General features: G+C 35.7%; 1 long non-coding RNA gene across 16 annotated transcripts in view; it reads right to left on the reverse strand.

The window, feature by feature from the left end:
• Positions 1 to 13,676, reverse strand: part of LOC105467348 (uncharacterized) — a 59,204-nt gene that overhangs the window by 19,472 nt on the left and 26,056 nt on the right. For 15 of the 16 annotated variants that reach the window (XR_011607655.1, XR_011607666.1, XR_011607652.1 and 12 more), the window contains 2 exons: positions 2,576 to 2,701; positions 406 to 576 (listed from right to left, as the gene is read on the reverse strand). This is a non-coding gene — a long non-coding RNA (uncharacterized lncRNA). Of the gene's footprint in view, positions 1 to 405; positions 577 to 2,575; positions 2,702 to 11,661; positions 11,724 to 13,676 lie in introns of all 16 variants that reach the window. The other variant, XR_011607659.1, reaches the window with a different exon arrangement.

Consider the following 13,676-nt stretch of genomic DNA (forward strand, 5'->3'; position numbering starts at 1 on the left):
AGAATGCTTCTTTGTTTTCCTCCTAGTTTTATTCAATTTTCATGATACATTTAGAATTGGTTAATGGCTTTTTAAAATTTTTTAATTTTAATTTTTTTGAAACAGGGTCTCGCTCATGTTGCCCTGGATGGAGTGCAGTAGCACAATGAGAGTTCACTGCAGCCTCAAACTCCTGGGCTCAAGTGATTCTCTTGCTTCAGCCTACTGAGCAGCTGGGACTACAGGCACACATCACCATGCCCAGCTGTGTGTTTGTTTGTTGTTTGTTTTGTAGAGACAGGATTTCACTATGTTGCCCAGATTTGTCTTAAACTCCTGGGCTCCAGCAATATGCCTGCCTTGGAATCTCAAAGTGATAGAATTACAGGAGTGAACTACTGTGCTTGGCTTGATTAATGAGCTTACATTCTGATGTCTTCCTTTGTCTGGAGACACGAAGGCAGGCAACCATATGAAGTTTTCAGTTTTTTTTTATTATTCATTCATTAAGAATGTATTTATTGAGAGCCCAGTAGGGTCCATGTAGCAGGACAGGTACAGATACAAAGAGTAAACATGGCCTGAATTCTTAGTTTCCTAAAATATAGAAGGAGGATAAAGGGAATTATTAAAATTGTAAAAGAACACGAAATTATTATATTACAGATCTGGTGAGTTGATGAATTATAAATACACTCAATTTTAACTATAATAATGTATTATCCTGGAGGGATTTCACTGTGTAGTGTAAGGAGAACTATTTGGAATATTGGGTATTCCCTATGCTTTGAAAATTTTATAGAATCTTAAAATTTAAAGGGTTATGAAACATCATCCAGCTTAACTGTATTTGTAACTGATTTTAGGACATATTTAAATGGGCTTTTTTGTTATTGTTATTTTCTTGTGTTGAGTATATTTACTTTTTAGATTTTTTAGTCCAATATTAATTTCTGAGAAGTGAAGAGAGAAAGCCTGAAGATATTACTTAAATAGATGCACATATGTCTGAAAATATACTTTCCATCTAAGAGTTGTGGGTGAAAATTTGTTTGGGAAAAGGATATTTATATAAAATCAAAAATATCTCCCCACAAATTATTTATTAAACAAAATACAGAAACATATGAACTTTGAAATGGAAAAATGTGGAAACTATGAGAACCAGTTTATCAAAGTTAACATCACCAACAATGGGAAAACTCAGTATAAGATGCTTCCTGAGGGCCGGGCGCGGTGGCTCAAGCCTGTAATCCCAGCACTTTGGGAGGCCGAGACGGGCGGATCACGAGGTCAGGAGATCGAGACCATCCTGGCTAACACCGTGAAACCCCGTCTCTACTAAAAATACAAAAAAACTAGCCGGGCGAGGTGGCGGGCGCCTGTAGTCCCAGCTACTCCGGAGGCTGAGGCAGGAAAATGGCCTAAACCCGGGAGGCGGAGCTTGCAGTGAGCTGAGATCCGGCCACTGCACTCCAGCCTGGGCTACAGAGCAAGACTCCGTCTCAAAAAAAAAAAAAAAGAAAAACAAAGATGCCTCCTGATAGAGAAGGATAATCACTACCAACATGGTTCTATGGCCCAAGGTACATAATATGAATGTACTTATGGCTGAATTATCAGAAAAACTCAAATTGGATAGACATTCTACAGAATAAGTGGACTATTCACTTCAAAAAATGTCAAGTGTGTGAAAGCTGAATGTAATGTGAAATATTTCCAGAATATAGAAGACTAAAGAGCCATATCAACTAATAGCTATGTGTGATACTGACTTATATGTTGAACCTGGAAACAAACATATAGAAAAAGTTATTAAAAATATTATTGTAGGCCTGGTGCTATGGCTCACACCTGTAATCCCAGAACTTTGGGAGGCCGAGGCAGGCAAATCACGAAGTCAGGAGATAGAGACCATCCTGGCTAACATGGTGAAACCCTGTCTCTCCTAAAAATACAAAAAATTTGCCAGGTGCTGTGGCAGGCACCTGTAGTCCCAGCTACTGGGGAGCCTGCAACGGGAGAATGGTGTGAACCCGGGAAGGGGAGCTTGCAGTGACCTGAGATCATGCCGCTGCACTCCAGCCTCGGCGACAGTGAACCTCCGTCTCAAAAAAAAAAAAAAAAAAAAAAAAAATTGTAAAACTTGCTTGGAGACATTTAAATATGAACTATGTATTACAGATGATTATTAAATGCTATTATCTTTTTGTGATTTTGCTAATTCCACTTTAGTTATATGACATGACTTTGTTTTTAAGAAATATACACTGAGACATTTAAGGGTGAAAGAGTATGTGTCCAACTTCCTGTTCCGTATTTCAGAAAAGAAAGTATGTGTGCGTGTGTGTATTATAAATGTGTAGATAAAAAGACAGAACCAGAGAGACAGAGAGAGAATGATGAAACAAACACATCAAAATGTTAATATTTGATAAATATGGTTAAAGTATATATGATATTTTATTTTTTATACTTCTTGTTAAGATTTTGTAAGTTTAAAAATATGTCAAAATAAAAAGTCTCAAAATAAAAAGGCCACATTCAACCCATTAAAAAAATATCAGGAAGTCAGTTTTCTCTAAATATTTATTACCTGTACTCAGTTCTCCCAGAAACTGTGCCAAGATCTTGACTCCCTCTGTTTGTTAGTTAGTCAAATTCTCTGTCACAGTGTTGGCTTGATGTCTCAGAATCCTTTGACTTTTCTGTAAGAATGTTTCTGGAAAAACACGTTTAATTAGTATGTCCACTAGCTTTCTGACATGGTTATACACATTCATTTATTTGTCCACAGAACTTCCTACAGTTCTTGGTCTATATCTTTCTGCCCTAATGCATATCTTTACTGTAGAATATAATAAGACAATATGTAAAGAATATAAAACGACCTGACAACACTTGAGTGTACAGAATCATTTTAAGTAACGTTTTACCTTGATTTGGAATTTTGCTTGTCTACCTTCAGTATACAGTACATGAAAACTCTGCTATGTCATGCTAAATATATTTTATGATTTAATAAATTTGAAATAATATGTTAGATGCAAAATAACTTCCTACTAAACTAAAGAGAGTTATTTTTATTTTTCTAGTTTTCATTTTATCAATTTAGCACAAAGCTAATCTTAGGTATACTGGATGAGACACTAAATTCATTGTGCTGCTCTTCTTCATGTCTCCTCAGCCTTAACTATATAGACCATATTTTCTACAACAAAATCTATGCTATTTTGTGTGATTTTCCTCCCAGATTGATAAATATATTTAAATAAAAATTTATAAAAATGACAATCTATTTAAATATTTAAACACTTTGTGGAAATATAGTAATTGAAATTACCTTAAATTGGGTTTTCCTTAAGAGTTAATTATTTAGTATAAGCATGGTATATTTCCTTGAAGTTTTTTTCTTTGCATGTATGCTGTAAATATACTTAGCCAACACCATAGTTGAAGAGACTCAATTAACACATGTAAGACAACAGGAGGAATGTAAGATGATTATATCCACAGTAACTGGCAAAATGTATAGTCTTGACACCAGTTCCCTAAGCATGGATTTTCATTACCCTGTGTAGAATTCTTATCCCAAATTAAGATGCGTTTCATTTTACCTTTACTTTGGTCAAGTATGCAGCTTTTATTAGATTCTCAATGGAATTCACAAATAAAAATATTTCAATAAAACTGACAGACTAGTTTCCTCATTTTAAAATTAGCTTTCTTGAAATAAAAAATGGATATAATAAAATACACTCATTTAAAATATACAATATGTTGACTTTTGAGTGGTATATACAACTGTGAAACCATCATCATAGTTGTACACATCACACAACATATTCATTACCCCAAAAATGTCTCTTTACACCCCTTTACCTCTAACCTCAGGCAACCATTGATCTCCTTTGCATCACCATACATATATTTTCTTTTTCCAGAATTTATGCAAACTCTGTTGGTACTACTGTGTGTGTGTGTGTGTGTGTCTGTGTGTGTGTGTGTGTAATTTTAAGGAATTGACACACAATTGTAGAGTTGGCAAGACAAAAATCTGCAAGGTGGGCTGGCAGTGCAAAGATCCACGGAAGGGCCGATATTGTTGTTACAGTCCAAAGTCAGTCTGCCGGCAGAATTTCTTCTTCCTCTAAAAAGATCACCTTTTCTTTTCTTTTTTTTTGTTTTTTGGAGACGGAGTCTCACTCTGTTGCCCAGGCTGGAGCACAGTGGTACGATCTCGGCTCACTGCAAGCTCCGCCCCACCGGCTTCAGGCCCTTCTCCCACCTCAGCCTCCCGAGTAACTGTGCTTGGCTTCTTTCACTCGACGTAACAATTTTGAGATTAATTCCTCTTATTGACTTTACAGATAGTCCATTAATATTTATTAGTGAATGTTATTCCATGGTACAATTTTTCCACATATTGTTTATTCATTCACTTCTTAATGAGCAACTTGGATTATTTGTGGGTTTGGTTATTGAGAATATAGGTGGTATGAACATTCCTATACAAACGCTACTTGAGTAAAAACATAATTGCAATGGCTGTTATATAATAGGTGCATTTTTATTTTATTTATTTATTTATGTATTTTAAGACGGATTCTTGCTCTGTCGCCCAGGCTGGAGTGCAGTGGCGCTATCTCGGCTCACTGCAAGCCCCGCCTCCCGGGTTCACGCCCTTCTCCTGCCTCAGCCTCCCGAGTAGCTGGAACTACAGGCTCCTGCCACTAAACCCGGCTAATATTTTGTATTTTTTAGTAGAGACGGGGTTTCACCGTGTTAGCCAGGATGGTCTGGATCTCCTGACCTCGCGATCCACCCGCCTTGGCCTCCCAAAGTGCTGGGATTACAGTATAATAGGTGCATTTTTAGTTTTTGAAGATGATAACTAAGACTTTTCAGAATCACTCGTATCATTTTACTTTTCTTTTAATAGTTTATAAGAGTTTCGGTTGCTCTACATCCTTGCCAAAATGTCATATTAATGACTAATTTTCACCATTCTAATATTTGTATGGTGATATTTCATTTTGATTTTACTTCTATTAATCTGATAATTTATGAGGTTGAGCATTTTTAAGAGCTTATTGCTCATTCTACATTAGTTTTTGTAAAGTACCTGTTTAAATATGTGTCCATTCTTAAATTAGCTTGTTTTTCTTATCATTGGGTTGAAGGAGGATTTTATATAAATATTAATATGCATATTTGTTGAGATGTATGTATTGCAAATAATTTATTGTATTCTATGGCTTGCTTTTCTATTTTATTAAGGGCTTTTAGAAATTATTTTATTAAGATATAATTCAAATACTATACAATTTGCTCATTGTATTAGTAAGGTTCCTCCAGAAAAATAGAAGCTATAGCGTCGTGTGTGTGTGTGTGTGTGTGTGCGTGCGTGTGTGTAATTTTAAGGAATTGACTCACACAATTGTAGAGTCTGGCGAGCCAAAAATCTGCAAGGTGGGCTGGCAGTGCAAAGATCCACGGAACAGCCGATATTATTGTTATAGCCCAAAGTCAGTCTGCTTGCAGAATTTCTTCTTCCTGGAGACGGAGTCCGCTCTGTCGTCCAGGCTGGAGTACAGTGGTGTGATCTCGGCTCACTGCAATCTCCGCCCCCCAGGTTCACGCCATTCTCCAGCCTCAGCCTCCTGAGTAGCTGGGACTACAGGCGCCCGCCACCATGCTCAGCTAATTTTTTGTATTTTTAGTAGAGACGGGGTTTCACTGTGTTAGCCAGGATGGTCTCGATCTGACCTCGTGATCCCCCCACCTTGACCTCCCAACGTGCTGGGATGACAGGGGTGAGCCCCCGCGCCTGGCCGAGATCAGTTTTTCTTTAAGACCTTCAACTAATTGGTTAAAGTCCACTCACATTAAGGATTAAAGGTAATTCACTTTATTCGAAGTCTACTGACTTAACTGTTAATCTTATCTAAAAATACCTTCACAACAACATCCAGACATGTTTAACTAAATATCTGGGTCCAATGGCCTAACCAAATTGACATACGTAATTAATCATCTAGTCCATTTGAAATGTGCTATTCAAGGTTTTAAAAATATATTTAATAAGTTTTACAACCATCATTACAATCGATTTTACAAAATTTTATTTCATAATCCCCAAAAGAGACCCACCACCTACCAACAGCCATTCACTGTTTCTCTGGGTCATCCATCTGCCCAGCCCTAAGCAACCATTAATATCTCTGGTTCTGTAGATTTGCCTATTCTGAAATACTTGTATAAATATAATAATGTAATTTGGAGTCTTTTGTGCCTAGTTTCTTTCACCTCACATCGTCTTTTCAAGGACCATTCATGTTTTAGCCTGTATATTTTATTTATTTTTATTCCTGAACATTATTGCATTGTATGGACATATTTCATTTATCCATTCATCGGTTGATAGATGTTATTACCTCTTTATGGCTATTATAAATAGCACTGCTATGATAATGTGTATACAAGTTTGTGTGGGCATGTGTTTTTGTTCTCTTGGGTATTTACCGAAGGAGTGGAATTGCTGGCCCATATGATAACTATGTTGAACTTCCTAGGGAACTGCCAGACTAGGTCCAAAGTGTCTGCCCCATTTTACATTCCCACCAGCTATGTACAAGGGTTTCAATTTCTCTACATACTCATGTTGTTTTTTATCTTGCTTATTACTCTTGCTATTATCTGTATTTTTGGTATAATTGTGTTAGTGAGTATGATGTAATATCCAGTTTTGGTTTTGATTTGCATTTCCTTGATTACTAATGATATTTAGCATCCTTTCATGTGCTTATCAGCCAATTGTATCTTCTCCAGAAAAATGTCTATTCAATTTTCTGTGTTCATTTTATAATCAATTCATGTGTCTTTTTATTATTGAATTATGTGTCATAGGTGTCATTTATTCCTTGAATATTAATACAATTTGCCAGTGAAAATACCATAACCATTAGTAATTTTTTCAGTTTTTATTACATCTTGTGTTGACCTTAGTGAGTAACATTATTCAAAGAATTTGCCTGAATCATTGTCTTTAAAATATTTGGCATAAAGGTTTTAATAATTTTTTTTCATTTTTTAATGTCTCTAAGGTATGCATTGTTAACATTTCTTTTAGTCTTGATGATAGTATTTTTGTTCTCTCTCTTTTTTCAGTAGTCTATCTACAGATTTATTACTTTTGTTTATCTTTCCAAGTAATGAGGTTTTGTTTTTGATAATTTTCTGTATTTCTGATTTTATTAATTTCTGCTTAACTTTTTGACAAATTTTACATTTATTTTGCTCATTATTTTATGACTTCTTAAGATGAAACCTTATGTCATTAATTTTAGGTCTTTTTACTTTTCTAACATGAACATTTTTAGTCATAAATTTACCTGTTAGCCAACTCACAGAGATTTTGTTGAATTTTTCATTAGTATCCAATTAAAATATTTTCCTGTGGTTTTTTCTCATATCTTCTTCATTCCATAGTCTTCAAAAATGTGTTATCTAATTTTTAAATATGCTTCCCCAGATTTTTTCATTGTTAATATATTTTATGTAAATCTACTATGATCAGATAACATATTCTGAATGATTTGAATCTTTAAATTTATTTAAAACATATGGCTTATTTGGGTGAATATATATGGGGAATTCCATATCATGTTTAGTTTGACATTATGTGTAGGGTTCTATAAATGTCAATTAGGCAAACAAATTCAGTAAATATATAGGATTTAGCAAAGTTGTAGGATACAAAATTAATATACAAAAGTCAGTAGTATTTCTGTATGCTAGCATCAATCTGAAGATGTAATTAAGAAATCAACCTCGGGCCGGGCGCGGTGGCTCAAGCCTGTAATCCCAGCACTTTGGGAGGCCGAGACGGGCGGATCACGAGGTCGGGAGATCGAGACCATCCTGGCTAACTTGGTGAAACCCCGTCTCTACTAAAAAATACAAAAAAAAAAAACTAGCCGGGCGAGGTGGCGGGCGCCTGTAGTCCCAGCTACTGGGGAGGCTGAGGCAGGAGAATGGCGGGAACCCGGGGGGCGGAGCTTGCAGTGAGCTGAGATCCGGCCACTGCACTCCAGCCTGGGCGGCAGAGCGAGACTCCGTCTCAAAAAAAAAAAAAAAAAAAAAAAGAAATCAACCTCATTTACAATATGTACAAAACATCTAGAAACAAATTTAACCAGAATAAAAGGTCTCCATAAAGAAAACTATAAATATGAATGAAAGAAATTCAAGACAATGAAAGATCTCTAGAAAAAAACTATAAAGTATAAATGAAAGAAATTAAAGAGAATATACAAAAAGTGAAAAGATATGCTCATGAATTTTAAAAAGTAATATTATTAAAATCTCTACACTAACCAAAGTTGCCTACAAATTCAATGCAATCCCTATCAAAATACCAATGACATTCTTTGCAGAATTTAAAATAAATTCTAAAATGCGTATGGAACTACAAAAGACCCTGCATAGTCAAAGCAATCCTGAGCCAAAAACAACACAGCCGAAGTATTGGACTAATTTCAAATTACACTCTGAAGCTATACTAACCAAAACAGCATTCTATTGTCATAAAAACAGACGAAAAGACCAGCAGAACAGAATAGAGAACCCATAAATAAATTTACATATTAGCAGCAGATTAATGTTTGAGAAAGGGGCAAAGCAATACACTGGGGAAAAGACAACCTCTTTAATAAATGGTCCTGGGAAAACTGGATATCTATATATAAAAGAACAAAGCTAAAACCTCATCTTTCACCATATACAAAAACCAACTTAAAATGGACTAAACATTTAAATGCAAGGCTTAAATGATGAAACTACAGAAGCAAATATTGAGAAAATACTATGGGATGTTGGCCTTGGCAAAGATTTTTTGTGCTCAAAAGTACTGGCATTAAAAGCAGAAATAGACAAATTACATCAAGCTAAAACACTTCCGCACAGCAAAGAAAACAATGAAAAAAGTTAAGAGACAACTTACAAAATGGGAGAAAATACTTGCAAGGTATGCATTCAACAGGGGATTAATAACCAAAATATATAAGGAGCTCAATAGCCAAAAAAAAAAAAAAAAGTACAATTTAACATTGGGGAAATGACCTGAATAGACATTTCTCAAAAGAAGACATACTAATGGCCACAAGATGTGAAAAAAATTTTAAAAAGCTCAACATTACTAATCAACAGGAAAATGTAAATTAAAACCACAATAAGATTTCATCTCACTCCGGTGAGGATGGCTATTATCAAAAAGACAGAAGAGACAGGGCACGGTGGCTCACACCTGTAATCCCAGCACTTTGGGAGGCCAAGGAGGGTGGATTACAAGGTCATGAGATCAAGACCATCCTGGCTAACAGGGTGAAAACATGTCTCTACTAAAAATACAAAAAGTTAGCCAGGCCTTAGTGGCAGGCACCTGTAGTTCCAGCTACTCGGGAGGCTGAGGCAGGAGAAGGGCGTGAATCCGGGAGGCGGAGCTTGCAGTGAGCCGAGATCATGCCACTACACTCCAGCCTGGGCGACAGAGCAAGAATCTGTCTCAACAACAACAACAAAAAAGGCCGGGCACGGTGGCTCATGCCTGTAATCCCAGCACTTTGGGAGGCCTAGACAGGCGGATCACGAGGTGAGCAGATTGAGACCATCCTGGCTAACACGGTGAAACCCCGTCTCTACTAAAAATACAAAAAATTAGCCGACTGACCCGAGATAGAGCCACTGCAGTCCAGCCTGGGTGACAGAGCGAGACTCCGTCTCAAAAAAATAAAAAAATAAAAAATAAAGGCAGAAGATTAAAAAAATGCTGGCAAGAATGCACAGAGAGGGAAACGTTCATATGCTGCTGGCAGGAATGTAAAGTAGTATAGCCATTACAGAAAATAGTACGGAGGTTTCTCAAGTAACTAAAAATGAAACTACTATATGATCCAGCAATTCCACTGCTGGGTATTTGTCCAAAAGAAAGGAAATCAGTATGTTGAAGAGATGTCTACACTCCATGTTTATTGCAGCACTATTCACTATAGTCAAGATATGGAATCAAGTTAAGTGTCCCTCAACAGATGAATGGATAAAGATAATATGGTATATATACACAATAGGATATTATTCAGCCATTAAAAAGAATGAAATCTCGTCATTTGCAGCAACACACATGGAACCTTAGGTCATTGTGTTAAGTGAAATAAGCCAGGCACAGAAAGACAAATTTCACATGTTCTTACTCATATGTGAGAGTTAAAAACATGGATCTCATGGAGGAAGAGAGTAGAATAGTAGTTACCAAAGGCTGGGAGGAGAAGAGGGGGATAAAGAGAACTTGGATAAAAATACAATTAAATAGAAAGAATAAGTTTTAGTATTCAGTAGCGTAATAGAAAATTTTCAGTTAATAATTTATTGTATAATTTAAAATAACTAGAAGACAGGATTTATAATGTCCTCAACAAAAAGAAAAGATAAATATTAGAGGTGATGAATGTCCCAATTACCCTCATGTGATCAATACACACTATATACAGATATCAAAATACCATAGGTGTACCCCCCAAATTTGTATAACTCACATACCAATTTTTTAAAATTTTTTTGACAAAATAAAAATTAATGCCAATTCTCAAACACTTTGAAAGAATTCAGGAAACAATTCCAAACTAATTTTATGAGGCCAGCAATATCCTAATACCAAAGTCATGCAAATATACCCCAAGAAAATAGAACTACAGGTCAGTAACCCTGAAATATATAGTTGCAAAAATTCTCAGCAAAATGCTAGTAAACCAAATCAAGCAATACATTAAAAGGAACATACACCCCATGGCCAAATGGCATTTACTCCAGGGATACTAGGAACGCACAGTAAAGAGACTTTGTAATATAACAATACTTTTACTGTAGTTCAGATTCCATGTGGAGATCGAAGATGAGTCACCTCTCATCTAGACAGAGCAGCTAGGGTGTAGGTGATTTTGCCACTGCTCAGGCACAGTGAATATTGGGAAAATCACTGTCAAGGGTGTCGAAAACCACCGCTTTTAATGCCCTGCTTGCTTTCTCCTTCCTCTTGCATGTGTTCCTGTAGGGAAGTGCCGCACACATCTTGGTGGGCCTATCAATCAAGAAGCCTGGCCCATCATGGACACAGTGATTGGTTCAGAAACTTGTACATCACTTGAAAGAGCATAATCAGGGTTATTATCTTCATGGTTTTCTGATGGACACCTTTTTGCCTTTTAGAGCATGAGCTGTAAGATACTGGATTTGGAATTTCTAGCAGTTATCTTTCCCTCTGTGTAGAAAAGTTTATCAAAATCAGAAGAGAATAAAGCTGACATGCAGAGAGAAGCAGAAGTAATTAGGACAAGGACAGAGATTACATAGATAGATAGATAGATAGATAGATAGATAGATAGATAGATAGATAGATAGATAGATAGATGATTGACAGATAGATAGATGATTAGATAGATAGATGAAACAACAGATAAAATGGATAGTCCTACTTGTATCAAGCCCATATATAAAGCTGTGCCTGAGAACAGATTCACCCTTGGACTATAAAATAAGGAGCTAATGAATTCTCGTTTTTTATTAGACTACCTTGAATCAGATATCAGTCATTTGGAACAAAAAGAGGCCTAATACAGTTATACATACCAAGACACTATTTTAAAAATAGATGACATGGAAGTATATTGAGTAACCACCTTGTGTCCAACCTGAAGAAAGAAACAACCAAAGGTGAAAAGAGGCATCAGAGAATGTGAACTCAGGAAGCCCGGGTTTCAGTCCTGCTTCATGACTTAGAATTGGTGTCTTGCTAGACAAGCCATTTAACTTCACTAAACTCCCATTTCCCTACAAATTTTTTAAAATAATGAAATGGATAACAATCATGAATGCTATAAAGGCATTATGTCCTAAGATTTTGCAAAACCAAAAAGCCACAAAGAAAAAGATTGGCATATTTGAGTATATAAAGAATAAAATGCTTTGTATATCAAAAAGCATCATAATCAAATCAAATTAAAAGTATAAGCATAATGTGGAGAAAGATTTGAAATACAAAACGAACCAATATGAGCTGAACAAGAATAGAAGCAGAGAACATGAGCCACCAATTCTTGAAAAAGAAATCTTAATAAGTTATAAACAGATGAAATATTATCACACTCAGTGGAAATCAGCAGAAGTTAGTAAACAATGAGATCTAGTACTGTGTCATTACACGTTTATTTAATGTAATGCTGACTGTGGAACTTAACATAAATCTTTCCTTCTCATGTTCATCTTCCCTCCAGTACTACTAAAAGTAATAGCTACAAACATGAGGGCAAGAACACTTATTTGGTAACACATGAGGAGACGTCAGTTTTCAAAAAGCACGTTTCTGACTTTTCAAAGAGCAGTAAGAATATGTATCAAATTTGGCACAATTTAGATTCAAAGTCAGAAACAGTTATACAGCACTTCTTAATCTAGATCTCTGATAGGTATTTATATATTATCTTAATAATTTTTACAATGATAAAAATGCTTAACATTGGGTAACATTACAGACTTAGTAAACACAAAATAGAATAAACCCTGAAGACAAGTAGAAATAATTTACTTTAGAATGGCATGTCCTGACCCCACTGACCCTAGAATTTGGTAGTTATCTTAAAAGCAGAAGGATCTCCGTTCCTAGACATCTGCAATATAAACTTTCTTTATTTTCTTTCTTTTTTATGGCTCAGTATTTCTTGTGCTTAGGCTACATAAGAATTACAATAGAGGGTTGTATACCCCCCAAGTTACATTTTATTTATGATACTTCAAGCATGATTCATGGAACACCCTAGGACGATTTTGATTATATTTTTCCTTATGTATCAACTCTAGAATATAATTCCACTACAAGATGCAAAACCATTGTACAATTTCTCTTCCAAAAATTAGCAAATTATTTTTTAAACATTATAGTATCAAAGGTTTGCTAGACGGGGTGTGAGTTTCCAGACACTGGCTCAGATGAACAATTAGTTACCTTTCTGCAGAGTATTTTGTTAATATCTCTGAAAATGTAAAATGTGTGAAGTTGGTAATTCTATTTCTAGCGATTTAATGTAAAGAAATTCTTGCACACTCATTCAAAGATGTATGTATAGTTATTCAATGCAGCAACGGCATAACAAAATACTGGTGTTAATGGACATGCTGCTTAAAACTCATAGATGTCATCACACTGTTTTTAATATGAAATCACAATTTCTTAATATGTCATGAAAGTCCTGCATAATCTGGCTTTTTCTTACCTTGTCAGACTCATCTTGTGCTTCTCACCATATTTCATGCAACCATCCAATCATTGGACAACACCTACTCATTGAATATTCATTAATCAGGAAATGGCTAAATACTCATAATATACTAAGGCCTGGAATATGATGCAACACAACATGAGTTTAACACTGACTTGGGTGTAAATACTGAAAGATCTCCAAAAAAATGTATAGTAGATCCTCATTTATAAGTGCGTGTGTGTGTAAGAGTGAGGAATGGAGGGAAGGAGGGGGACAGAGAGAGAGAGAGAGAGAGATTACTTTCTCATGGTTCCATGGCTTTGTTACGGTTGTTCTCAACAGGTCTTGATAGAATACCAAAAGAAATTAAAATCCACTCTGCACATA

This window comes from Macaca nemestrina, chromosome 9, assembly GCF_043159975.1.
Source record: "Macaca nemestrina isolate mMacNem1 chromosome 9, mMacNem.hap1, whole genome shotgun sequence".
NCBI lineage: Eukaryota > Metazoa > Chordata > Mammalia > Primates > Cercopithecidae > Macaca > Macaca nemestrina.